This window comes from Bos taurus, chromosome 21 (genome assembly GCF_002263795.3).
Source record: "Bos taurus isolate L1 Dominette 01449 registration number 42190680 breed Hereford chromosome 21, ARS-UCD2.0, whole genome shotgun sequence".
Taxonomy (NCBI): domain Eukaryota; kingdom Metazoa; phylum Chordata; class Mammalia; order Artiodactyla; family Bovidae; genus Bos; species Bos taurus.
The window spans coordinates 54,057,859-54,083,456 of NC_037348.1; the positions used below are offsets into that span (position 1 = coordinate 54,057,859).

At 38.9% G+C, this 25,598-nt stretch overlaps 1 pseudogene; it reads right to left on the reverse strand.

Moving 5' to 3' along the window:
• Positions 1-373: 373 nt before the first annotated feature.
• The window catches only part of LOC112443191 (14-3-3 protein zeta/delta-like), a 48,669-nt pseudogene continuing 23,444 nt past the window's right edge, over positions 374-25,598 (reverse strand).

Consider the following 25,598-nt stretch of genomic DNA (forward strand, 5'->3'; position numbering starts at 1 on the left):
ATCTTTATATACATATATCTCACTTACATGTGAAATTAAAATAAATTCATATAAACAGAGTCAGACTTGTGGTTGCTGGGGGGAGGGTAATTGAGTAAAGATAGTTAATTGGTACAAACCTCCAGTTATAAGATAAATAACATATATTTATTTTCTAACATGTTGTCTAATCTACAACATGATGACTTAATATTGTATTGTGTATTTGAAAGCTGTAAGAGAGGAAATCTTAAAAGTTCTTATCACAAGGGAAAAAAGTGTAACTATGTGAGGTGATAAATGTTTGCTCAGCTTATTGTGGTAATCATTTTGTAGCATATGCATTTTTCAAAACTTCATGTTGTACACCTTAACATAGAGTGTAATATGTCAATTATATTTCAATAAAGCTGTAGGGAAAAATAGCTCTCTTTTCAAGAGAGAAGGCTTTCTCCAGGAAGTTCAGAATTGCACAATAGAACACAGAGAATTTACAGCCCAGACCCAATACAATAGGATGTTTTTGGTTGCATTTTCTTTTTCTGACTTGAAAAGCTTCTTTGTAGGCTTGCTGTGACTGATCCATAATCCTTTCTTGTTGTCACCAGCAGTAACCTGAACCAAGTAACAGTAGTAGTCTCCTTTCATTTTCAAGTAAATGACTTCGTCTGGGCTTGTGAAACACTAGGGATGAAGGTTTTGTTGTTGTCGTTGTCATTATTCAAAAGAGACAGTAAATCACTTGCAGATATCTCAGAGCTCACTGTCGCCTTTCTCTTTGTTTTCTCAAGCCATTGGAACCTTCCCTCATTTTCTCAGCACTTGAGACAACCCTCCAAGATGATCTATGGGCTCCTGCAACATTTTCATAAGCAACTGAGAGATTAATTCAGCTTCTTGTTCAGACTTCATGAAGGCCGCCATGTCAACGTATCACTCAGCTTGCTTGCCCAGTTTGACTTTTGCACCAGTATATTTTCAACAGTGACTGGAAGTTTGAGCCAGAGGTAGGTCATAGTGGATGGAGAGGGATTCTGCTATCTCTGAGCATTGGCAGTGGCAAGGCTAAAATTGTCCCTGGATCCTGCTACTCACAGATTCTATCTTCAATTTGTAGCAAAGTAAATATGAAAGCAGTAATAATTGTATTACGTCCTCATCCTTCAGTTTGTTAGGTAGTTAGAATAGGGAAAAGGAGTCCAAAATAGTGATGGCTAAAAGACAAGAAAGAGAAAAGCCCGCAAAAATAGAACAGAGGAAGGTCAAAGGACTCCAAGGACTGGAGTGAGGACTCCTGACTAAGCCCAATTTGCATAAGGCAGGTCCAGGGGGAAGGAAAAAACATATAAAAAGAGGAGCCAAAGGGCTCTCTGGCTCTCTCGCTCTGTCTCTCTCGCTCTCTCTCTCGCTCTCTCTCTCGCTCTCTCTGGCTCTCTTGCTCTTGCTCTCTCTCTCGCTCTCTCTCTCGCTCGCTCTCTCTGTCTCTCACTCTCTCTCTCTCTGGCTCTGGGGTGCTCTTCTCTTCGCGTCTTTGGATAGATGTGCCCTCACGCCTCGAAGACAGATTTTCCTGCTGCTGCTGCTGCTGCTGCTAAGTCGCTTCAGTCTCGTCTGACTCTGTGCGACCCCAGAGACGGCAGCCCACCAGGCTCCCCCGTCCCTGGGATTCTCCAGGCAAGAACACTGGAGTGGGTTGCCATTTCCTTCTCCAATGCATGAAAGTGAAAAGTGAAAGGGAAGTCGCTCAGTCGTCTGACTCTTAGCGACCCCATGGACTGCAGCCCACCAGGCTCGTCCGTCCATGGGATTTTCCAGGCAAGAGTACTGGAGTGGGGTGCCATTGCCTTCTCCAAATTTTCCTGCTATCTTCTAAATAAAATAGAGCTGTAACACTAAGCTGTAACACTGATTTGTCTAAGAGCTATAACACGGTGCGCTATAACACAGTCTGTCCAAGACCCGAGAGCTGTGACATGCCGAGGGGGCTTTAATGTCCATCATTCCAAATCTTTGTTGTGATGAGACAAAAACCAAGGAGCATACACTCCCCTGACAAATTCACCAGAGCAGCTTCTTTTTCCTTGTGGAAGAGAATTCCAAACTGAACCCATGAACTCTTGCAGAAATTGAACTCAGAAAATGATAAATATTTATCCCATCACCAACCTTTTCAGTAAAATTCTCTAGCCTTTTACAGAGTTTGGAAATAATTCTTAGTTATTCAGGTGACTGCCTTGGGTGTCTCTGCTTCCTTCTAAATCACTGTTACCATAAGTACAGTATTTGAATAAAAATCAGCTTTTTCTCTATCTATATTTTTCTTTTAAAAATCCTTGAAACTTCTGTAGTTACAACAGTTGTATATAATACAACAAAGGTATAATTATGTATTAGCATTGTCTCTAATTAACTACATAGCTTAATTCTTAAATTTACCTATGCCGGACAAAGAATGTTGCCTGTTACATCAATAAACAATAGATGTTACAACCATCAAGCCATTGGCCACTGCAACAGCCCCCACCATCCAAGGGGATTCAGATTGGAGAAAGGATACTAGCCCTAGATAGTTCAGGTGCAAATCAAAGGAATGATTTCAATGAGTTTAGACTCTTGCATCTCTCCTGCATCATAAACTACTAAATTCATGAACTTGAGATGCCTGGTGTTTCTTTAACAATAATCTTTCCATGTTCTGACTACCTGTTTTATTTGTTCTTTTGGCAAAACTCTTGTATATTCTGGCTCCTCCCTCACTTCTTCAGAATAGTCCCTCAGGGCTATCTGAGACACCTTTCCTGAGCTTAAGTCCTCAGTAGCTCTGCTAAATAAAACATAATTCTTAAGTTTTAGGTTGTGCACCTTTTTTTTTTTAGTCAACACCTAATTAATGCAAAATTTTCCAAAAAGTTGAATGTTTTTCTTAAAAGTAACTGGCACTGTGGTTTACTACCCTATGTTAGAAGAATAAGCAAAACTTAAATATTTTCAAATATATAATTTCAACATGATAATTTAGCAAAATGTGGCATAGCAATTTGAAATTAACATGTAACTTGTAGTTTTATACATTAAAAATGCACAAAATATTTAATAACTTTTTTAACCTATTCTAGTAAAGCCAACTGTGTTAATGATTAAAGTTAGATATATTAAAAAGACCAAAAAAAGCCCATTTAGCTGTCCAGAAAAGAATCATTATCACAAAACCAAATCATCAAAAATCACAATGAGACTCAAATAGAATTTACTGTATTATGCTGCAGTATTTCTCCTTAAAACAAATAAAATTGCATGTATTTTCATATAAACAGACATCACAGACTCTTCCTGTAAGTTATTAAGTTTTTGCTTTGTATCATGATGATAAGTAAGGTAAGTGAAAGTCACTCAGTCGTGTCTGACTCTTTGTGACCCCATGAACTATACAGTCCATGGAATTCTCCAGGCAGAATACTGGAGTGGGTAGCCTTTCCCTTCTCCAGTGGATCTTCCCAACTCAGGAATCAAACCAGAGTCTCCTACATTGCAGGCAGATTCTTTACCAGCTGAGCTACTAGGGGAGCCCCCAGTTTAAGCCCTGTTTAGACTATAAACTCCTGATTTCCCTTAGAGCAAGTACTTTAGAAGGCTTTCCATCATAAACTATTTATCTGTCCCTTTGAGATATAAATTTTCTCCTAGTCTTTTGCCCATTTTACAACTCAAGAATGTCTTTCTCAAGAACCTGGGAATCATCCCTTTGCAATTTAATCATCGAGAAGGACAGGGATCCTAACTCCCAGTCTTTGTGGGAAGATAGAAGTCTATCTTTGATAAGCACCATTAGCAAACACAGATGGCCTAACACACTGAACAACCTCCTCTGAAGTCCTCCAATACTTTTCCATCAGCTCAGCAAAGCGCTTAAAAATCCTCTGGCCTCTATTTCCCAGGTTTGGGTTAACTCTTTCTACCCTGTTGCAACAGCCTTGAATAACACCTTTCTTTCCTGTTTAACTCTGTCCAGCATAATTTTTCTTTGACATTGTCTATAGAATTTTTCACTTTATCCAAGAAATGTGTTCATTAACTGCCAACTATTTGCAAGGTCCTATCTTGGGCACTATCAAAATGAATGTTCCCCCTTAGAGGTTATATTTGAATGTAAATACAGAGGGTCTTAATCAAGACTACCATTTAGAATAAGTTTTGCTCCAGTGTTTTCAGATTCTTCTTTTTTTAATTACCTTCTCTAGCTAAAATGGATGGAGGGGCCTGGTAGGCTGCAGTCCATGGGGTCGCTAGGAGTCAGATACAACTGAACGACTTCACTTTCACTTTTCACTTTCATGCATTGAAGAGGGAAATGGCAACCCACTCCAGTGTTCTTGCCTGGAGAATCCCAGGGACGGGGAGCCTGGTGGGCTGCCGTCTATAGGGCCACACAGAGTCGGATACAACTGAAGTGACTTAGCAGCAGCAGCAGCAGCTAAAATGAGTACATTTTCCCTCTTCCAGGTACTTCAGAAAAACACATGGAGTTGCAGAATGAAAAACAAAGTCCAAATCCTGTAGTGTAACTGATTTGTTTTCTTAAAAGTGTTATGGTTTTAGATTTTATATTTAGGTCTATAATTCACTTTGTATTAATATTTTATATAATGCAAATTTAAGATTAGACTTGTTTTTGGCACAGAAGTATCCAATTATTCCAGGCTACTTCTTGAAAGCGATGATCCTGTCTCCAGTTCATTGCCTTTGTGTTTTTGTCATCTATCAACTTTTCATATTTATGAGACTATTTCTAGACTCCTTAAATTCCACTGATTTGCTTAACTTTATGCCAATATCCCAGTCTTGATGTTGTAGCTTTACAATAAACCTTGAAATCAGGTTGTATTAGCCATTCACATCTTTTCTTTATTAAGCATCTTTAAATTTGGGGGTGACATGTATTTCTTAAGGTCCCCAGAGAAAGAGGACAAAGCAAAGCTATCTAGACATGAGAAGACATTTTTGGTCTAAGCCATTTTGTGATCTAAAGGTGGTCACAACGTTTGTCCTTGAACAGGTCTCAGCAATTAATGACTCTAAGGGAACAAAAGAGTGCAGAAACATTGCCTGTTTTCAGACAAGAAAGTTGTTCTCCAGTCATTCAGCTGGGTCCCACTCTTTGCAACCCCATTGACTACAGCGCACCGGGCTTTCCTGTCTTCACTATCTCCCTGAGTTTGCTCAAACTCATGTCCATTGACTAGGGGATACCATCCAACCAACTCATCCTCTGTTGCCCCCTTCTCCTCCTGCCCTCAATCTTTTCCAGCATCAGGGTCTTTTCCAATAGTTGACTTTTCCCATCAGGTGGCCAAAGTGTTGGAGCTTCAGTTTCAGCATCAGTCCTTCCAGTGATTATTCAGGATAGATTGCCTATAGGATTGACTGGCTTGATCTCCTTGCTCTCCCACACCACAGTTCGAAAGCATCATTTCTTTGGTACTCAGTCTTTTCTTTGGTACTCAGTCCTCTTTATCATCCAACTCTCACATCTGTATGTGACTACTGGAAAAACCATAGCTTTGACTAGATGTAACTTTGTCGGTAAAAAGTAATGTCTCTGCTTTTTAATATGCTGTCTACATGTGTCATAACTTTTCTTCAAAGGAGCAAGTGTCTTTTAATTTCATTTCTGCAGTCACTATCCGAAGTGATTTTGGAGCCCAAGAAAATAAAGTCTGTCACTATTTCCATTGTTTCCCCATCTATTTGCCATGAAGTGCTGGGACTGGATGCCATGAACTTCATTGTTTTGAATGCTGAGTTTTAAGGCAGCTTTTTCACTGTCCTCTTTCATCTACATCAAGAGGCTATTGGTTCCTCTTCACTTACTGCCATTAGGGTGGTATCTTCTGCATATCTGAGGTTATTGATATTTCTCCTGGCAATATTGATTCCAGCTTGAGCTTCAGCCAGTCCAGCATTTTGCATGATGTACTCTGCATATAAGTTAAATAAGCAGGGTGATAATATATAGCCTTGGGCTTCCCTTGTGGATCAGCTGGTAAAGAATCCGCCTGCAATGTGGGATACCTGGGTTCAATCCCTGGGTTGGGAAGATCCCCTGGAGGAGGGAAATGCTACCCACTCCAGTATTCTGGCCTGTAGGATTCCATGGAATATATAGTTCATGGGGTCTCAAAGAGTCAGACATGACTGAGTGACTTTCATTTTCACTTTCTTTCACTCTGCATATAAGTTAAATAAGTAGAATGATAATAATATACAGCCTTGACATACTCCTTTCCAATTTTGAACTAGTTCATTGTTCCATGTCCGGTTCTAACTGTTGCTTCTTTTCCTGCATACAGGTTTTTCAGGAGGCAGGTAAAGTGGTCTGGTATTCCCAGCTCTAAGCATTTTCCACAGTTTGTAGTGATCCACACAGTCAAAGGCTTTAGCATAGTCAATGAAGACATTTTTCTGGAGTTCCCTTGCTTTTTTCTATGATCCAACAGATGTTGGCAATTTGATCTCTGGCTCCTCTCCCTTTTCTAAATCCAGCTTGTACATCTGGAAGCTCTTTGTTCATGTACTGTTGGAGCCTGGCTAGCATGTGAAATGAGTGCAATTGTGTGATATTTTGAACATTCTTTGGCATTGCCCTTCTTTGGGGATGGAATGAAAACTGACCTTTTCTAGTCCTGTGGCCACTGCTGAGTTTTCAAATTTGCTGTCTATTGAGTGTAGCACCTTAACAACATCATTTTTTAGGATGCAAAATAACACAGCTAGAATTCCATCACCTCCATCAGCTTTGCTCATAGTGATGCTTCCTAAGGCCCTCTTCACATCATCTTCCAGGATGTCTGGCTATAGGTGAGTGATCACACCACCATGGTTATCCTGGTCTTTAAGACCTTTTTTGTATGGTTTTTCTGTGTATTCTTGCCACCTCTTTTTAATGTCTTCTGTTTCTGATAGATACATACCATTTCTGTCTTTTTTTGTGCCCATCTTTCCATGAAATGTTCCCTTGGCATCTCCGATTTTCTTGAAGAGATCTCTAGTCATTCCCATTCTGTTGTTTTCCTCTATTTCTTCGCACTGTTCACTTAAGAAGGCTTGTCCTACCTCCCCTTGCTATTCTTTGGAACTCTGCATCCAGATGGGTATATCTTTCCTTTTTACCTTTGCCGTTCACTTCTCTTTTTTTCTCAGCTATTTGTTGAGTCCTCCTCGGACAAGCATTTTGCCTTTTGGCATTTCTTTTTCTTGGGGATGGTCTTAATCACCGCCTCCTGTACAATGTTATAAACCTCTGTCCTCAGTCTCCAGGCACTCTCTCAGATCTAATCCCTTGAATCTATTTGTTACTTCCACTGTATAATCAAAAGGAATTTGACTTAGGTCATACCAGAATGGCCTAGTGGCCTTCCCTACTGTCTTCAATTAAAGTCTGAATTTTGCAATAAAGAGTTCATGGTTTGAGCCACACTCAGCTCCGTCTTGCTTTTGCTGACTGTATAGAGCTTCTCCAACTTTGGTTGCAAAGAATATAATCAATCTGATTTCAGTATTGACTATCTGGTGATGTCCACATGTAGAGTCGTCTCTTGTGTTGTTGGAAGAGGGTGTTTGCTATGACCTATGTGTTCTCTTGGCAAAACTCTTTTAGCCTTTGCCCTGCTTCAATCTGTACTCCAAGGCCAACCTTGCCTGTTATTCCAGGTATCTCCTGCCTTCCTATTTTTGTATTCCAGTCCCCTATGATAAAAAGGACATCTTTTTTTCTTTTTTTTTTTTGGTGTTAGTTCTAGAATGTCTTGTAGGTCTTCACAGAACTGTTCAACTTCAGGTTCTTCAGCATTACTGGTTGGGGCACAGACTTGGATTACTGTGATACTGAATGGTTGGCCTTGGAAATGAACAGAGATCATTTTGTCATTTTTGAGATTGCACCCAAGTACTGCATTTCAGACTCTTGTTGACTATGAGGGCTACACCATTTCTTCTAAGGGATTCTTGTCCACAGTAATAGATATATAATGACCATCTGAATTAAATTCTCCTTTTAGTTCATTTTAGTTCACTGATTCCTAAATATCTGATTTAGGACACTGATTCCTAAAATGTCTATGTTCATTCTTGCCACTTTTTGTTTGACCACTTCCAATTTACCTTGATTCATGGACCTAACATTCTAGTTTCCTATGCAATATTGTTTTTTACAGTATTGGACTTTACTTTCACCACCAGACACACCCACAACTGGGTGTTTTTTCCACCTTATCTCAGCCTCTTCATTCCTTCCAGAGCTATTTCTCTGCTCTTCTCCAGTAGCATATTGGATACCTATCAACCTGGGGAGGGGTTGGGGTGGGGGTGGTTCATCTTTCAATTCATCTTTTTGCCTTTCGTATTGTTCATGGGGCTTTCAAGGCAAGAATGCTGAAGTGGTTTGCAATTCCCTTCTCCAGTGGACCACATTTTGTCAGAACTCAGACACAAAAATCATCATATTGAAAGTGTTACTCACTCAGTTGTGCCTCACTCTTTGTGACCCCTACAGACTATAGCCTGCCAGGCTCCTCTGATCATGGGATTCTTGAGGCAAGAATACTTGTAAGTAAGTATTAGTCAGTCAGTCGTGCCTGACTCTTTGTGACCCCATGGACTGCAGCCCACCAGGCTCCTCTGTCCATTCCAGGCAAGGATACTGGATTGAGTTACCATTTCCTTCTCCAGGGGATCTTCCCAAGCCAGGGATCAAACCTGCATTTCCTGCACTGCAGGCAGATTCTTCACCAACTGAACTACAAGGGAAGAGTGGGTTGCTATTTTGTTCTCCAAGGTATCTTCATGCCCCAGGGATCGAACCTGGATCTCCTGCATTGTAATTGGATTCTTTACCATCTGAGCCACCAGGGAAGCCCTTAATAATGGTAAAGATAATATTAATATATCAGTTGTAAAGACTCCCAGATCTGTTTCAGTGGTAAAGGTTAGCCTAAAGTGCTCGACCACCAAACAACTGAAACTGAAGGAAAGATGATGGGATCTCTTCTGACCCTTCTGAAATTTATGATTTCAATAAACTAAAGCTTAGACTCTGAATATGTTTTTCTTTTTTTTTATTTTGTAGGATAGTTTAATTTTTTTTAACTTTACAATATTGTATTGGTTTTCATGAATGCGTATGCTTGTGTGTGCTCAATCATGTCCAACTCTGTGATGCCATGGACTGTAGCCCACCAGGCTCCTCAGTCCATGGAATTTTCTAGGCAAGAATACCGAAGTGGGTTGCTGTGTCCTACTCCTGGGCATCTTCCCAACCCAGGTTTCACACCCATGTTTCCTGCATTGGCAGATGGATTCTTTACCACTGTGCTACCTGGGAAGCCAGAATGTATGTGTACTTTTAGCTTAAAACTTCACCAACTTTGTTGTTCAGGGAGACACACTTGAGAAAGATCCCTGGTGTTCTCCTTGTTTGTTGTAAATAACAATGCCTCCCTTCTCATAATCTTTCACCTGTCTCTTGACTCAATACCCATAAAGAGGCAAACCCCGTCTTGGAATAACAGTTCCTTAGCATTACAATATGAATTTTAAAATCAGATTGACAGTTTCTACCAAAACAAATCTGCTCAGATTTTAACTGTAAATTTGTTGACAATATTGATCTTTCTGGCCATGAAAATGATATCTCTTTCCATTTATTTAGGCTTTCTTTAAGTAACATTTTATTTAATTTAATTTTCTTTAATTTCTCTAAGTAACATTATATAGTTTTAATGTATGTATCTTACACATTGTCAGATTTATCTCTAAGTATTGAATAACTTTGATGCTATAAGTGGCATAGTTTTTCTTATTCCAGTGTGTGAATATTTATTGCTAGGATATCAAAATACAATTATTCTTATGAATTGACCTTGTTCCTGAAAACATATTTACTAGCTTTAATATAAAGCTGGATAGAAATAGTGACAAACATCCTTGATTTCTGTCATAGGGGAAAGCATTCCATCCTAATCACTGGGGGAAAGATTTCCTTCTTTCATCAGGATGTATTATGTTAGCAGTAGGATTTTTGTAGATGTCTTTATCAAGTTGAAGTAAGTTTCCTTCAATTCCCAGTTAGCTGATAGCTTTATCAGCAGGCAATATTGGATTTTTATCAGTTGCATTAATTTGAATCCTTTCTTGATAAAGTCAGGAAATAAATTCACACCCACCCAACACACTTACACACACATAAGTGAACAAAATAAAAATAACTATTTTCACCGTGTAGTGGTCTTTTTTTTTTTTTTCATTCCACTTAAGGCCCTAGACAGAGAAGGCAATGGCACCCCACTCCAGTACTCTTGCCTGGAAAATCCCATGGACAGAGGAGCCTGGTAGGCTGCAGTCCATGGGGTCGCTAGGAGTCGGACACGACTAAAGCGACTTAGCAGCAGCAGCAGAAGGCCCTAGTACTAACTCCTGTTCCTCCGGGGTCTCTGTATCATACTTGTCCTGTCCATTTCAATCTAATGCCACACTCTGTCACCTCACTTTTCATTTGCTCTCAGAACACGTATTAATAGGCATTCGTCACTCTGACTACTGCTGAAGCCAAGAACAAGTATCATTCCCCTTATGTCTGTCATTGCCCAGAACCACTGTTTTCTCAACCTGCCCTGTCCCTTTTGCCCCACAGCCTGACCTAAATAAGCCTAGCTAGACTGTAAAATGTTTGATAACATCAATAAAATATAATGATATTAGGAATTCTTTTACTTTTGAGAGAGAACACATAGAGTTTAGGGAAGCAGGAAGAAAGGATACTAGAAGACAACCTCAGGGGAAAAGTAATGTTTTTCAACTGAAGACAATATAATTTAGCATAACTTGTTATCTTTTGTAAGTGAAACCAAGTAGGACCCTGTGGGGCTCCTGGGCATGAAAGCCTTTCTGTGTACCCCCTTACCTCACCCCGCACCGTTCCTTGTTTGTAGGAGGCAGACTCCAGCCTCCATGACCTACCCTAAGTCCCAGTAGGTAGATGCAGACAGTTGTTAATCAGGGAAGGAAGGGCTGCAGAGACAAGGGAGGATCCCCCAAGGAAAATTAGTGCAGCCTTGGGGCGGGTCCTGGCTCCACCTCAGGGGATACATATCAAACAACATCTTTGACTTCCTTACAGAATTAAAACCCCCAACAAACAGAAGATGCTAGCATTCTTCACTTCAGACAAGACCACCTGAGGCCAGATTAAAGGACCAGAGAAGCTCATCAAGTGACTTCCTGACACACAGTTAAAGGAGTGTAGGACCATGTTCTTGCTGTTCAGTGACCAGGCAACACTTAAGGGTGGCAAATTTTCCCATTTTGCAGAACACTTGTCTTTCTATTTCAAAATTCAAAAAACATTCAACATTCGAAAAACTAAGACTACTTTTTTTTTTTAAGTAGTGATAAATAACTCTAACAATATTAGAACCTCTTTAAAGGTAAGGAACATATTTATTTTCATCTTTATCTTTAAACTCGGGAGGGTATCTGGCCTATTATTAGAGATTCAATACCTATCTTACTGAGTTCATAAATGAATTAGAGGATGAATAAACAAAATAGTAAATACATTTAATACAAATGAAGATATTCTATGGCATCACAGAAATCTAACAGTCAAATCTCTTTTATATAGGCACACTGTTTTTCACAGTTTATTTTCTGTTTAGAAATAATATAGATTATATGATATATTAATAATGAATTATCTCAGACATACTGTTAATCAGAACTCATGTCTTCCTTCCTAATTGATTTCATGACTCAATCCTAAATTATCAATGGTGAAAAGGTACTGGATCTAAGACAAAGGTGTCTGAAATTCTACAACTAAATTTTAGCTCTGAGACTATTCTTAGAAAACAGGTTGGACATAAAAAAATCAATCCATTTAACTTATCTCAATTTTCAAAATAAATAAATCTGTTTATCTTAATAGGAATGAGAAGATGCCATGAACATTTTTTAAATATATGGCTTAGTTTCCAGATGATGCTGATCCTGGTAAAGAGATGCTGTTAAAGTGCTGCACTCAATATGCCAGCAAATTTGGAAAACACAGCAGTGGCCACAGGACTGGAAAAGGTCAGTTTTCATTCCAATACCAAAGAATGTTCACACTACTGCACAATTGCACACATCTCACATGCTAGCAAAGTAATGCTAAAAATTCTCCAAGTGAGGCTTCAACAGTACATGAACCGAGAACTTCCAGAGGTTGAAGCTGGATTTAGAAAAGGCTAAGGAACCAGAGATCAAATTGCCAACATCTGCTGGATCATAGAAAAAGGAAAAGAGTTTCAGAAAAACATACACTTCTGCTTTATTGACTACACCAAAGATTTTGACTATGTGGATCACACAGAATGGAAAATTCTTAAAGAGATGGGATACCAAACCACCTTACCTGCATTCTGAGAAATTTGTATGTAGGTTAAGAAGCAACAGTTAGAACCGGACATGGAACAAATTGGGTTGGATGGCAACAAACAGTCTGGTTCCAAATTGGGAAAAGAGTATGTCAAGGCTGTATATTGTCACCCTGCTTATTTAATTATATGCAAAGTAAATCATGCAAAATGCTGGGCTGGATGAAGCACAAGCTGGAATCAAGATTGCCAGGAGAAAGATCAATAACCTCAGATATGCAGATGACACCACCCTTATGGCAGAAAGTGAAGCCTCTTGATTTAAATGAAAGAGGAGAGTGAAAAAGTTGGCTTAAAGCTCAACATTCAAAAAACTAAGACTATGGCATACAGTTCCGTCAATTCATGGCAAATAGATGGGAAAACAGTGGAAACAGTGACAGACTTTATTTTCTTGGGCTCCAAAATCACTTCAGATGGTAACTGCAGCCATAAAATTAAAAGATGCTTGCTCCTTGGAAGAAAAGCTATGACCAACCTAGACATCATATTAAAAAGTAGAGACATTACTTTGCCAACAAAAACAAGGATCCCTCTAGTCAAAGCTATGGTTTTTCCCGTATTCATGTATGGATGTGAGAGTTCGACTATAAAGAAAGCTGAGTGCCAGAGAACTGATGCTTTTGAACGCTGGTGTTGGAAAAGATTCTCGAGAGTCCCTTGGACTGCAAGGAGATCCAACCAGTCCATCCTAAAGGAAATCAGTCCTGAATATTCATTGGAAGGACTGATGCTGAAGCTGAAGCTCTTATACTTTTGCCACCTGATGCGAAGAACTGACTCATTGGAAATGACCCTGATGCTGGGAAAGATTGAAGGCAGGAGGAGAAGGGGACAACAGAGGATGAGATGGTTGGATGGCACCACCGACTGGATGGACACGAGTTTGAGCAAGCTCCGGGAGTTAATGATGGACAGGGAAGCCTGGCGTGCTGCAGTCCATGGGGTCTCAAAGAGTCGAACTTAACTGAGTGATTGAACTGAAGTTAGCTTCCAGGTAGCTTAGCAGTAAAGAACCCACCTGTCAATGAAGGAAACGTGGGTTCAATCCCAGGTCCAATCCCTGGGTCAAGAAGATGCCCTCAAGGAGAAATGGAAACCCACTCCAGTATTCTTGCCTGGAAAATTCCATGGACAGAGGAGACTCACAGGCTACAGTCCATAGGGTCACAAAGAGTCAGACATAGCGACTAAACAATTAACAACAGAGACAATGCTTATTTATTCACCCAATTATTTCATATTCTTTCAAGCACAGCTAAGCTTCACTTCCCAGCCTCCCTGAATCTAGAGATCATCATATGAACGATTCTTACCTAAAGAATGCGAGTACTTGGGGACACATTGCTTCTAGCCCGAGGACGTGAAGAACAAGTAACTAAGTTCAAGGTGGAAATGTTTGGGCCTCATAGTCCCTACCTGGAAAGGAGCTGCATGGGACAGCAACTCAAACTACAACTTGTTGCCTTAGCAGAAAGTACACCTTTGTTATTTAAAGACACTGAGGTTAAGAGTTTCTTTTTTTTTTCCTCCTCAGCATAGCTAGAGCTACCCTAATAAATTTAAAACTCTCTAAATATAAGTAGAAAGAGGCTGGAAAGCTTTTTAGAATGTAGGAAATTTTGTATAAACCACAAAAGTCAGTTTTGGTCCACGGCCCGCTCATTAGAAACCAGATGTCATTTGACTTTGTGCTTTCTTGTGCCACATTAGTGGTCTTTGGGTGACCAGGGATATACTTTCACAATTCCTTTTGATCAAATCATGTTGACAAGGTATGTCCTTTAGATACTCCTCATACCAACAAAGAGGGTCTATACTATATCTTCTTGCTATTTTGGCTCATTCATTTATTTGATATACTATACGCTGAAGCTCCTATACTTCCTATACCACCTGATGAGAAGAGATCATTCATTGGCAAAGACCCTGATGCTGGAAAAGACTGAAGGCAGGAGGAGAAGGGGATGACAGAGGATGAGATGTTTGGATAGTATCATTGACTTGATGGACATTAGTTTGAGCAAGTTTCAAGATTTGTTGATGGACAGGGAAGCCTGGCATGCTGCAGTCCATGGGGTCTCAAAGAGTCAGACATGACTGAGTGACTGAACTGAACTGAACTAAAAATTAAGTAAAATAATCCAAACTGTTGGAATAACTATGATTGCAATAAGTATAATTTGAGGAATGTGCTTACGTGCTTAGTCGTATCCAACTCTTTGCAACTCCATAGACTGTAGCCCCCCAGGCTCCTAGGCCCATGGGGATTCTCCAGGCAAGAATACTAGAATGGGTTGCTATTCCCTTCTCCAGGGGATCTTCCCAACCCAGGGATTGAATCCAGGTCTCTGGCATTGCAGACAAATTCTTTACCGACTGAGCCACAGGGAAGCTCAGTTTGAGGGATAAATCTCTTTATTTTTCAGTAACACTTGAGATTTAATAACTGACTCAATGTCATAGCTTAAAACCTCCTCAAATTATTTTAAAAAAACTATCATTATATTTCATTTCTTAACTAGAAAATAAAGGGAAAAAGCAAAATTGCAATGGAATAATAATTACTAAAATGCTTCTACAGGGAAAACATTTTCTAAGGGTGGAAAAAAAGCATCACTTTTGGTGATGCTATCCTCACCCTTCTTTCTACTGTCACCTCAGTATTATCCTAAACATTAATGACACTGAATAAGCTTCTTCCATTTTTCTATTCCTTTATGGAGGTTTGCCCTCTCCATAGTATCTGGGCATTTAATAAATGCCCAGGGAAGTACCTTGTCTAGCTGTGGTAACACCTGAACTGAGTCTCTATCTCAAGAATGTTTTCTCAATTTGCACACCAAAACAGGCTCTTATCATTTCATGTGATGAGCAGACATTCACCTACAAAATCTGGTTTTGGTAAACCTTTAGGTCAACTTTGATAAATCTCCACAGTTTAAATGTGCCATATGACACTTCAAAATATAAATTCAAAGCAAAAATCAAAAGCTAAGTAAGAAACATTAGAGTGATGCATGGTTTTACTTCTAACAGTTTTCTTACATGAATTGATCAAGTTTAACTTGATCTGCATAAAATGGCAATTATATTATCTTAATTTAAAAGTGTATTTTCTTCAGAGGAACTTAAAAGAATTTCTAGATACAATTTTATTAATGCTATAGTTAGATAACCTTGTCTTTTTATAACTGAAGGATAATTTTAACTTTCAGAAGTATATGACAAGAAATACAAACAAAGATTTCCATAGACTGAAGCTTTGAGTAACATTAATACATTTGGAGTTATATTAATATATAACCTTGCTAAAACAGGGAAATTGATTCAATGGGAAAATAAATAAGCTAGATCTATTAAAGATTCTGATCCCAAAGTAAGTTGGAAGACTCTATGAGTCTACTTGGTCAGTCTAAATGAGCATCTCTTTATAAAATGAGAAGGATAATAAATCAAGACAAACTCTCCCAGAAACAAAATCCAAATCTAGCAATAATTAAATTATTTTGTCTCTGGGTCTGAACTGGAAACAATAGAGAGGAAAACAAGACTAATCATCTCTTGTTACCTAAGGAAATCTGCAAACTATAAGCAATGGTAGCGATAATAATATTAACAATAAAAATACACACACACACACACACACACCTGCACACACCAGACTTCACCATGCCTTCTCAATGCCTTGCAGGTGTCAAAATTCACTTCTGAAACTCCTCTATTTTTTATTTGTTTGAAATTTTATGTCTTTTTAAAATTAATTTATATACAATAAATTTGCTGTTTTTGGTATAGAAGTCTATGAGTTTTGATGAATGGATAAAATCTTAGATCACCACGATTAAAATATAGAACAACTCTATTAGTCAAAGAAAATTTTTCTACCTTGCCCCCTTGTGGTCAACACCTCACACACTCACAAGCCCTAGAACCTTCTGATTTCTGTGCTTTTAGCTTTACCTTTTCCAGAATGTTTATATTTTTGATGAAAAATTAATTAATAGTCAATCTAAGAAATAAACAGAGAATTTTATTTGAGCCAATCTGAGGGTTATAACCCAGCAGATAGTCTTTCAGAAAGCTCTGAGGACTGTTCCGCTAGATATAAGCCAAAGCACAGCTGTACATGTTTTTGAAACAAAGGGTCATACATCAAAGTAGCAGACTGACAGTTTACATGGTCCAGATCTGCTCATACAAGGCAAGTAGTGGGTCATCATGACTCCTGACAGGATTTAGAAAGGAATCCTGTCTCTTAAGGAGTTACCTTGCTGGCACCAGAAGAAAATTGCTCTTTTTGGTTGAGGAGGTATTCTTGCATCTTCTAAGGAGGTCTAGTTGATGTATAATAGAGATGCACACCGCACACTAAAAAGAGTTAGTGGCCCAAATGGGCAGAGAGAATTCTATATGCAAAATTCTCTTATCTAGCCTTAAAACTAACTTTATCTCACATCTATACAGGGGGAGAGAGACAAGAAAATAAATCATACAATAGTCTTTTGTGACTGACTTCTTTCCCTTAGCATAATTCATTTGAGATTTATCCATATTATTGGTTTGTATCAATAGTTTGTTTCATTTTATTGATGAGCATTACTTTATTGTATGAATATATCATAGTTGGTTTATCCATTCCCACGGTGAAGGATATTATCTCTGTATTGGGAAATTATAAATAATGTTGCTATCAACATTCACTCTTAGGTTTTGATGTACATACAAACTATGTGTCTCTTGTGAAAATAGTAGTGCAATCACTACTCACTACTACTGGCACAGATACATTTAGCTATATAGTAAACTGTCCAACTGTTTTCCAAAGTAGTTGCACCATTTTGCATCAGCAATTAAGAAGCATTCCAGTCGTCTCACATCCTCATCAGTTCAGTTCAGTCGCTCAGTTGTGTCCGACTCTTTGTGATCCCATGAACTGCAGCACGGCAGGCCTCCTTGTCCTTCACCAACTCTCAGAATTCACTCAAACTCATGTCCACTGAGTCGGTAATGCCATTCAACCATCTCATCCGCTGTCATCCCCTTCTCTCACCTTCAATCTTGCCCAGCATCAGGGTCTTTTCCAATGAGTCAGTTCTTCACATTAGGTGGCCAAAATATTGGAGTTTCAGCTTCAGCATCAGTCCTTCCAATGAATATTTAGGACTGATTTCGTTTTGGATGGACTGATTGGATATCCTTGTTGTCCAAGAGACTCTCAAGAGGCTTCTCCAACACCACAGTTCAAAAGCATCAATTCTTTGGGATTCAGCTTTCCTTATGGCCCAACTCTCACATCCATACATGACTACTGGAAAAACAATGGCTTTGACTAGATGGACCTTTTTGGTAAAGTAATGTCTCTGTTTTTCAATATGCTGTCTAGGTTGGTCATAGCTTTGCTTCCAAGGAGCAAGTGTCTTTTAATTCCATGACTGCAGTTACCATCTGCAGTGATTTTGGAGCCCCAAAAAATAAAGTCTGCCACTGTTTCCACTGTTTCCCCATCTACTTGCCATGAAGTGATGGGACCAGATTCCATGATCTTGGTTTTCAGAATGTTGAGTTTTAAGGCAACATTTTCACTTTCCGTTTTGACTTTCATCAAGAGACTCGTTAGTTCTTCACTTTATGCCATAAGGATGGTGTCATCTGCATATCTGATGTTATTGATATTTCTCCTGGCAATCTTGATTCCAGCTTTTGTTTCATCCAGCCCAGCGTTTCTCATGATGTACTCTGCATATAAGTTAAATAAGCAGGGTGACGATATACAGCCTTGACGTACTCCTTTCCCAATTTGGAACCAGTGTTGTTCCATGTCCAGTTCTAACTGTTGCTTCCTGACCTGCATACAGATTTCTTAAGAGGCAGGTCAGGTGGTCTGGTATTCCCATCTCTTTTCCACAGTTTGCTGTGATCCACATAGTCAAATGCTTTAGTATAGTCAATAAAGCGGAAGTAGATGTTTTCCTGGAACTCTCTTGCTTTTTTGATGATCCAGCAAATGTTGGCAATTTGATCTCTGGTTCCTCTGCCTTTTCTAAATCCAGCTTGAACATCAGGAAGTTCACAGTTCACGTACTGTTGAAGCCTGGCTTGGAGAATTTTGAGCATTACTTTGCTAGCATGTGAGATGAGTGCAATTGTGCGGTAGTTTGAGCATTCTTTGGCATTGCCTTTCTTTGGGATTGGAATGAAAACTGACCTTTTCCAGTGCTGTGGCCACTGCTGAGTTTTCCAAATTTGCTGGCATATTGAGTGCAGCACTTTCACAGCATCATCTTTTAGGATTTGGAATAGCTCAACTGGAATTCCATCACCTCCACTAGCTTTGTTCATAGTGATCTTCCTAAGGCCCACTTGACTTCACATTCCAGGATGTCTGCCTCTAGGTGAGTGATCATACCATCGTGATTATCTGGGTCATGAAGATCTTTTTTGTATAGTTCTTCTGTATATTCTTGCCATCTCTTCTTAATATCTTCTGCTTCTGTTAGGTCCATACAATTTCTGTCCTTTATTTTGCTGATCTTTGCATGAAATGTTCCCTTGGTATCTCTGATTTTCTTGAAGAGATCTCTAGTCTTTCCCATTCTATTGTTTTCCTCTATTTCTTTGTATTGATCGCTGATGAAGGTTTTCTTATCTCTCCTTGCTATTCTTTGGAACTCTGCATTCAGATGGGTTTATCTTTTGTTTTGTCCTTTGACGTTTGCTTCTCTTCTTTTCACAGCTACTTGTAAGGCCTCCTCAGACAACCATTTTGCCTTTTTGCATTTCTTTTTCTTGGGGATGGTCTGGATCCCTGCCTCCTGTACAAGATCATGAACCTGGGTGCGTAGTTCTTCCGGCACTCTATCAGACCGAATTCCTTGAATCTTCATCAGGAATTGCTAGTGTCAGCTTTTTTTTTTTAATTGTTTTAACTATTTTCACTGTGATTTTAATTTTTGTTTTCCTAGTGACAAATTAGAGAAGGTAATTGTAACCCACTCCAGTACTCTTGCCTGGAAAATCCCATGGATGGAGGAGTCTGATAGGCTGCAGTTCGTGGGGTAGCTAGGAGTCGGACACGACTGAGCGACTTCACTTTCACTTTTCACTTTCGTGCATTGGAGAAGGAAATGGCAACCCATTCCACTGTTCTTGCCTGGAGAATCCCAGGGACGAGGGAGCCTGGTGGGCTGCCGTCTATGGGTTTGCACAGAGTCTGACAGGACTGAAGTGACATAATAGCAGTGACAAATTACATTGAGCATGTTTTTGTATGCTTATTTGTTATCTTTATGTCTTTTTTACTAAAATCTCTGTTCAGATATTTTTTCTACTTTGAAATGAATGGTTTGTTTTCTTATTTTTGAATTTTGAGTGTTTTTTATACATCTGGTGCCTCCTTCTGAATTGTAATTACAACAGGCAATGAAATCTCCATCCAAGATCTTATCAAGAAACTCTTATACATAGTTTAGGTGACTTGCTCAGAATTTTGTAGTAATCTGTTGTAGCAGTAAATCAAATCCATGTTTTATCCAATCATGCTTTTATTCTACCTCTACTTCTTTGATGAGAATGTAACGCGGTGTACCTTTTTGGAATTTTATCAATGTCTACCTCAACCTGAAAATGTACAAACCCTTTGACCTAGTAATGCCATTTCTCAAATAATTAATCAGTTACTTAATGTATCAAAAGTGAACTTTTTGACTTAGGATAATGTTACTAATTGGTGTTCTGAAACTGTTATTGGATAATACATTTTAGCAAAATTTATGCATACTTTGATCCATTTTTTAAATAAAAATTATATGCAAATCTACTCAGTCAGTAAATATTCTCTAAATGTCTTCTGTTTGCCAGAACTAACTGTGCTGTATACAAGGAATACAGAAATAAGCAATCATGCTCTCAGAAGAAAAAAAAAATCACATAAAAATGCATTAGACCTTATGGATAGAAAATAAAATAACAGTTTGGGGGACAGAAAAAAGAAAATCATGATCATGTGAAATATATCTCTGAAACATCCCAAATAAATCAGTTTGCACTATTCCTCATGAGCATCTGATAGCAAGGTAAACAATGAACAAATTATACTATAGTGACTAACGTGTGGAGGCAGAAGCAGCTGGTTCTAGAAGACAAAAGTTCAAATCGTAGTATGTCAGTTTCTACCTGGTTTAGACCTCATCTATGAAATGTGGATTCTACAATTATTGTGTGAATGAGTGAAATATTCCAAATAATGCCTGTCACAGAGGAAGCATAAAATAAATGTCAGCTACCACTATTGTTACCATTATTATTACTGTAACTGAGCAGGACCCTACTGGGACCTTCCGGTGACAGACCCCACCCCATGTTTGCTGCCTGCCTCTTGATTGTAGAAAAAACTTTAGTCTCCCAGGCCTCACCTGAGTCTCACAAACTGGCTCAAGAATTAATGACAAAAGAAATGTGAAATTTAGTAACAAAAAATATCAACTGGGCCAAGAGAACTGGTAACAATTTAAACAATAGAAGAGCCATATAGCAAAGTCATAGAATCTTTGGTCTTTCTACAGGACATAGATAACAGTGTCTGATGCCCATTCCTGAGTTGTTTTGCAGATACTGAATATCCCACGAAATGGTAGAAATAAACTGCATGACAACTGTGAACACACAGCCCCCAGATGGTCTGGAGCCTGACAATTGATGTTAATTAACCCTTGTGACAACACCTTGTTACCTCACCATCCATCAACCAGGGCATTGTGCACCAGCTGATCACACACCCTGTGACTCCCTCTTCCACCTTGCCTTTAAAACCCTTTTGTGTATTATAAACAGTGCTGCGATGAACAATGGGGTACACGTGTCTCTTTCAATTCTGGTTTCCTCAGTGTGTATGCCCAGCAGTGGGATTGCTGGGTCATAAGGCAGTTCTATAGATGTCCATCAGCAGATGAATGGATAAGAAAGCTGTGGTACATATACACAATGGAGTATTACTCAGCCATTAAAAAGAATACATTTGAATCAGTTCTAATGAGGTGGATGAAATTGGAGCCTATTATACAGAGTCAAGTAAGCCAGAAAGAAAAACACCAATACAGTATACTAACGCATATATATGGAATTTAGAAAGATGGTTACAATAACCCTGTATACGAGACAGCAAAAGAGACACTGATGTATAGAACAGTCTTTTGGACTCTGTGGGAGAGGGAGAAGGTGGGATGATTTGAGAGAATGGCACTGAAACATGTATAATATCATATATGAAACGAGTCGCCAGTCCAGGTTCGATGCATGATACTGGATACTTGGGGCTGGTGCACTAGGACAACCCAGAGGGATGGTATGGGGAGGGAGGAAGGGGGAGGGTTCAGGATGGGGAACACGTGTATACCTGTGGCGGATTCATGTTGATATATGGCAAAACCAATACAATATTGTAAAGTGAAAAAATAAAATAAAATAAAAAATAAAAAAATTAAATTAAAAAAAAATAAAAACCCTTTTGTGAAATTTACCAGCGTGTTTGGGTCTTTTAAGAATGAGCCACCCATACGCGTCTTCCTTGGCCCTTGCAATAAACCTTTCTCTGCTCCATACCCCAACATTTTTTTGGCCTCACTATACATTGGGCACATGAATTTGAGTTCAACAACGTATCTGCTATCTGAATGAAGAAAAAATGGTAATTTTCAGTCAGGCATAGCAATGATTTTTTTTCTGTATCTAAAGCAGACTTTAATTTCTAGGCATTTAATTTTAGAAATGTATATTTCTTTACATTATTCATTATTAATTAAAGATGAATATTTTGTGAGGGTCGTGGGAGTGGGGAGATCATTTGAGATATTCCTCATTATCTTCCTTTATAAGTAGAAGGATACAAAATTTACCTATTAAAGAAATATGCTTGAACACTGAAACAGTAATATTGGTATCCCCAAAATAAAAGGCTTGGTTTGCAAATAATAGGAAGGTTGCAAAGGGCTTTGAAATTTCATGGCATCTAATAGCTATAATTAAGGGATCAGTAATGACCACAATTGCATAAGGATCATATAAAGAAATGAGTCACTCATCCTGATCCTTAATGATATTGGAAAGGAAAGGTTACATACTCCCAAATTTGTTAACATTTTCTTCACATTTCAAATCTGTTCCTGAAAGATAAGTGCAGCTGCTGCAGAGAGAATTAAAAGATAAAAGCAGTCTTGGGTTCTATAAAACTTAAAGATAAAGATGTTATCCCTGAGGTCTCCCTCAATGCCTATGCATGATGCTTCTGCAATTAGCATTGGCAGTTGATGTTATAGAAATAAACTGCTGAAAGGGCATGCTGTTGAGGAAGGAAATCCTCTAAACAGAATGAGACAGAAGTTTTCTTTCTTTTTTTATTTTTTCCATAAAGCAAGGGGGAATAATAGGAATTTATAAAGTATGCTTTGATTGCAAACTGGTCACCTAAGAGTGTTTTTGAACTGCTCATTATGTTGTCATGTTGCTAAACTCTCTTGACTTGGAAAAAATACATATGCACTAGACAAAGAAATTCTTCAAATATCTTCCTGAAATTATTGAATTACGTGATATAGAGAGACTATAAATCTGTTTTTATTATTTCCCCCTTTTCTACTGCTTTAGCTCTATTTTCACTTCAGAAGGAAAAGGAAAGAGGTTGTTAACGTGACATCAGAGACACAGTTTCAAAGATGTGTCCCCTGTGGTCTTCCAATCCCACTTGCTGTCTCTATAATTCAGGAAGAAACAAGATTACCTGTTTCATTCCAGCAACTTGACAGCTCTCCTAGTTGAGCTAATAGATTGTAAAGTCCCTCTTAAGTACTTTAGACAAAGAATGCAGTTGTATTCTTGCTTCTGAGATTCTTAATAATTAAACTTGAGTGTGTGCTGTCACAAAAGGCTTGTCTGCTTTTAAATCTCTTTGAGTTTATTTTCTACAAAAGCAGTTAAATTTTCAAGAATGTTTATACCCTTAATTGCAAACTCCTTAAAGACAGGGACTGTTTACTCTTTTTATATCCTCTGCACCTAATACAGTGCCACCCACAATTGTCAGTGCTCGACAAATATGTAAGGAAAGGAAGGAGAAGAGAAAGGGAAAGGAACAGGGAAATTTCCTACAGTGAAATAATAACCAGACAGCATCATTCCCTGAACTTTACCCTTGTTCTACTCAAGAAATTTTAAATATTAAATTGAACACTTCATTTAGCCATAAATATGAATTTATTTAAAATTATTTAAAACTTATCCTACCTGAGCCGATATGTAGCATCAGAGAATATTCAGTATTATGCTGTAATCTCTTTTATGCCACTGTTCCTAAAAATATCATTTGTTAAAATCACTATCCCTCATTTAAAAAAAAAATATAAAATGTTTGGGGCTTCCCTGTGGTCTCATGTTTAAGAATCAGCCTGCCAATGCAGGGGGACATAGGTTCCATCCATGGTCCGAAAAGATTCCATGTGCCATGGGGCAACTGCACTCATGTGCCAGCAACTACTGAAGCCCACACACCCTAGAGACTGTGCTCTGCAACAACAGAAGCCACCGCAATGAGAAGCCCCATGCATTGCAACTGGAGAATAGCCCCTTTTCAAAGCAACTAGAGAAAGCCCATACACAGCAAGGAAGACCCAGTGCAGCCAAAAATACATATTAAATAAATTTTTTTTTAAGTTTGGACTGTTTTTTTAAAATACAAAAATTGTACATGCTAAACCCAGTCATCTCATCTTTGTATCCCTAGCACCAGATAGCTACATAGTTAGAGTCTGGTAAATGTTGAACTAAATCAAGTAATTTTTAACCCAGATTAAATGCACACATCTCCTCAAAACCCCCTAAGGGTACTGGGGACAAGCTTTCCTGGAGATGAACAAGTTGTACAACTTGAGGAAACCAGAGCCACCTGGGGAGTAAAACCAAGTGTTCTGAGTTTTTCCTTGTAATCCTGCTTCTGAGTCTGGTTTTGCCTTCTGAGGCCAAGGAGGCCCTGCTCTAAGGGCACCACAGACAGTCTCACTGACTCCCACCACCCAATGCCAGTACCCTGGGCATTGCAATTGGAATACTTCCCTTGATGAAGAGGAGAGGAAAGTGCCTTCTCAGAAATGCTCTTTCCAAAGTTAGCATGCTCCCATTATCCAAGAGGGCATAAACCATTGGTCCAAATGATTGCATGCCCCTTACAGTGGGCAATTTGATGCATTTCTCTTTAATAAATGAACTAGCTGAAAAAAATTATTCATGCTTAGCTTAGCACTTGGAAAATGTGTTTTTTTTAAAAAAACAAACCTATTTTAAATACATATTTTTAAAAAGTATAAAAAAGTATGGGGCTTCCCAGGTGGCTCAATGAGTAAAGAATCCGTCTGCTGTGCAGGAGACCCAAAAGATGTGGGTTCGATCCCTGGGTAGGGAAGATCCCCTAGAGTCAGACATGGCAACCCAGTCTAGTATTCTTGCCTGGAGAATCCCATGGACAGAGGAGCCTGGTGGGCTACAGTTCACGGGGGTCACAGAGTAGGACACGCCCTAGCAACTGAGCACACAGCATGTAAAAAAGTATAAGCTTACACATGAAGGTTGAGCAGAATTTGCCACCCTCACAATATACCTTTTTGGCATAAGGAATATAGTTGGTTATTTTTAAGAAACAGCAAACAAAGAGAAGCTCTGAAAATGTAATAGGAGTTACCCTTTTACAAGAGAAATTTACACTTATAAGGGAAATTGCCATTGTAACGGTATCTCCCTCTCTGTACCAGGAGGAGAATGAATAATCTCTAGAAACTCTTATCAACGGAGAAGGCACATAAATCTGCATAATAATCATACCATTTATCATTTTTGCTTTTCCTAGTAATTTCCCATGACCAGCCTCTCCCTGCCCCAACATCTTTATTTTACTTTTGCCTGAAAATAGTGTTTAAGGTGGTGACTTGGGCCACTTCAGGGAGTTACTCAGTCTTCCTGGGTATCTCCTCTATGTACAGGAGGTATGCGTGTGTGTGATAAGTGGCTCAGTCGTGCTCAACTCTTGTGATCCCATGGACTGCAGTCCACCAGGCTCTTCTGTCCATGGAATTTTCTAGACAAAAATACTGGAGCAGATTGCCACTTCCT